Raw genomic sequence first — 3,825 nt, 5'->3', positions numbered from 1 at the left:
ATTTTGGCAAAATCACATGTAGAAGCTCTCTATAAAGAACCAACTGTATAAATTCCCCTTCTAGATCTTGAAAATATAAAACATTTTAGGTGGAATTTATGCAACGAAGTGCTCTAATAGTATATAATTTTATACTATTTCTATTTGAAAAAATGTTTTTATATGTGTTCAGTGAAATAATCACCACCAAAGAGAGCAGCTTCTCTTAAATTTCTGAAGAATTTTGTTGGAGGAAAGAGTCACCTAGACTTTATAAAAGAATGGCAATACATATTTTCTTTACAGTTTCAAGATTATAGGACATTTTTCATGCAAGTATGTTTGCAAGTTTATAGGCTTAAAAAAAACTCCAAAACTAAGTTCCATCTCAGCGAAACTGAATGAATGATCAGAGTATTGTAAAATGAGTAGCCCAATTATTTAGACGGTGTGGGATGTCAGGTTTACTTAGGACAGTGTGGGACCCAGGTGATGAGACTTTAGTGTTTTCAGTGCTTTGCAACCCAGTGGTAACTAACTTACTTTGAAATTGGGGTAATGAGCTGCTACATGTATGAGACTAGAGTTCAGTGTGGCCAAAGCTCTGCCAATGTTTTACATGCTTAATATACATCCTCAAGGATAAAATTCCTTCTTATGAAGTATGGTTTCCATCCAGGTCTCTCAGAATGTCGCAGGACAAACACACTATTTACTCTGTGTGTGTGTGTTTATTGCAATGAGTAATCATGCCAAATACTGGGATCTGTGAGCCACTCTATTAGACTTGAGTATACAGAAAGAGTTAAGAGTTTTATTATTTTAATTAAATAAAACATACCAAAGTTATTCTGAAATTTAATGAAGTAACACAATTGTTACTGTGCTGTATGGTAATTAGCTGTAAGTCACAGGAAATTTTAAGAAGACTGTCATTTTTGTCAGTATTAATTTTTACACAGCCAAATCTAATTTTTCAAAACTTCTCTATAATCATAAAGTTTTCCCTGCATAGGAACCATTCTCTCTCTCCCCCTCTGTCTCTGTCTGCTTCCTTTCCATTTGTTCCTTCCCTTTCCAAAGACAGTGGGACCCCTGAGTCTGGCTAAGCATTCCCAGTCATCCCCCCTCTCACCATTCCCACCCTCAGCAGGGGATCCAGCTGCTTGGAAGCACCAGGCCCTGGATTCTGTAGACCTTGAAGCCACACTTAGTCTGGGCCCTTAGATGTGCATCTCCTGCTTTATTCTGAGGGATCTTTATAACATCCCCAATTGTGTTAGTGTGGAATAGAAAGAAGAAACCCAGGTATGGGGCAAAAGGGTGGTACACCAGGGAGAGAAAGGATATACGCCAATGGTTCTGGAACCCTAGCATTTGGTAGTTTGGGGTGAGAGAATGCAGGAATGGAGATAGAGGATGCAGAAAGGGGGGCAGCAGAGCCGTCTCTGGGGTCCAGCACCTCTATAAGAGACCCCAGGTGTCTGTACTACCCTGGGGCACAGCTTCTGGCAGTTTTATTCCAAGCCCCCCCTCCTCAGGAAAGCTGGGAGCTAGACAGACAGAGAGAAGAGAGGCACATGGGCTTTCCTCACCCGTCCTCACAGGTCAAGCACGCCACCTTCCTGGAGGAATCAGACAGCTTAGGGCCTAATCTGAGCCCTGTCACTTTCTAGCTGTGTGACTTCAAGTAGTCACTGACCTCTCTGAGCCTCATTTTTCCCACCCATGTTTTCCCCATGGGTGAAGTGGCAATAATACTCTACTTTACGTAGTGCTTGTGAGGGTTTAATGAAATGAAGCACTCAGACCTTGTGTAAAGCAGAGTAGGCTCTTGACAAAATTTTTTCTTTTCTTTCCTTCAGCTCTGAGGCATGAAGAAGGCTTCCCCCTTTTCCTTCCCCATCTCCAGCTTTCTTCAATTTCCCCCACCTGTATTTGTTTCGTTTCACTTCTGAGGATCAGAATGTTAAAAATAAATGCACAGGGGGTTGGGGTTGAGTAAGTCTGAGACATAAGGTAAGTGATAGCCTTGGTTCCCTCCAGGTGGGTTGCAGGAGGGGGTGTCCTGGTGACAGGCAGAAGCATCCCGGTGTCTTCAGGGTAAGGGAGCATTTCCCATCCTTGGTCTTTTGCGGAGTGGGGGCTGTGACTCTCCTTCCCAGGGCAGCTAGGGCCTCTGACCAGCCACTGCCTTGACCATTGGGTCTAGTGGGCTTTCAGAGGTTCTGTAGAGGGAAACCCCATATCCTAGCCTGGGACCAACCTAGTTAACTGGGGAGTTTGGGGTGCCTGGTAGGACAACTGCTGCACCTTGCACATTTAGCCTATCACTTGTGTTAAGAGGTACAGGCTCAACTCTCAAGATAGATACTGGACTTATCACTATATTGCAGTCATCCTACCCCCAAATCCATTTCTGGTGTTTGAGGAAAGCAGACTGACGCTAAACATGAAGTTGGTTCCCTCATAGCATGTTGGACCCATAGGACTATTCCTGACTCCTCTTTAAACTGCCTGGTGGTTTCCCTTCCCTCCTCAATCTCTGCTTAACAATCAACATTAATATTTCAGAAATATTAGGTGGCCTGTGCATTGATGTACTTTATTCCCCAGGCTAGAAAGACTATTTTCTTGGAATTGGATTGCTTTGTGCAGTTTAACAGCATGTGCTAGGCGAGGGGTCAAACAATATTATCCTTGTAATTATCTTATCACAACCACGAGACAATAGGTGAGGGCATGTCTGCTGGCAAGAGGCCAATTCAATTGTGACATGAAACAGATGTCATGATCCGAGTGAAAAACAAATGATGGGCTACCAATCCAGTCATATCCAGCTAGTCGGCACCCCCTCTCCACATCTCTACCCACTAAGTTATATTAACAAACAGGTTAAGTAGAAAATGCAATATTAAAAAGTTAGAAAACATTCACTGAAAACACCTGGCCCCCAAATTTGCACTGAGCTAAGTTCAGTGAAACTTCTGTGCATACAGGAAATGAAAACAGTTGCATGTTTATGCCTGTTTCTTTAGTAGAAGATTCAGGGGCATTTTAATAAGAAGATTCCACTACAAATAAAGATATCAGACTTTGGAGCAAAACCTTATTAAGAGGTATAAGAGAACTGATTTCTCTCTCATTGCTAAAGAAAGAACTTTTAGAAAGAGTTTCTCAAAGGCTCTGAGAAGCCCCCGGCTGATGTGCAAAAGCCCACGCTCCCTTCTCCCCGCTCTCCCCAGTTGCCTGACAGCTGCTAACTTCCTAAGGGCATCGGCAGAGTTCAGACGACGTTGCACGCACCATGTGACAGATGAGTAATATAAGGTTAACCAAGTGCCCAAAGGCGCGAACACGGGATGTGGGCTGAGGGGGAGAGGGGCATCAACTTGGGTGAGGAACCGTATTTGGCTTTTCTAGTTCAGAAAAGGCACCCGGAACCCCTGATTAGGAAAACATAACTCAGTGATCCATGCCTCGCCTTCGCCACTCTATTTAAGCATTTTTCCTCCTGGAAAGACGCGGGATGCGTGAGCTCTGCGCGCTCCAGCTTTCTGAGACGAGGCTGCTGCTTCCCTGAAAGCCATCCTGCCTTGCTTTTCCCACCTATGTTTCCATTTTCTTTACTGAGTATGAAACCTGCCGGCCACCCGCCCGCTCCGTCCCTCCGGCGCCTCCTCAGAAGCCCGCGTGTACCTTCCGGGGCTGGAGAGATTGCTCACAGCGATGGGACACCTGTCGGTGGGCCCGCCCTCTGGGAGGAGCGGCGGGTAGAGCTGGCGCCCGACGGTCCCCCGCGCGGTCCCCGGACCCCAGGAGGGCCCAGTGTCGGCGCCCCGGCCC

The sequence above is a fragment of the Phocoena sinus genome, chromosome 12 (assembly GCF_008692025.1).
Source record: "Phocoena sinus isolate mPhoSin1 chromosome 12, mPhoSin1.pri, whole genome shotgun sequence".
Lineage (NCBI taxonomy): Eukaryota > Metazoa > Chordata > Mammalia > Artiodactyla > Phocoenidae > Phocoena > Phocoena sinus.
Note: the sequence above shows the minus strand (reverse complement) of the source record.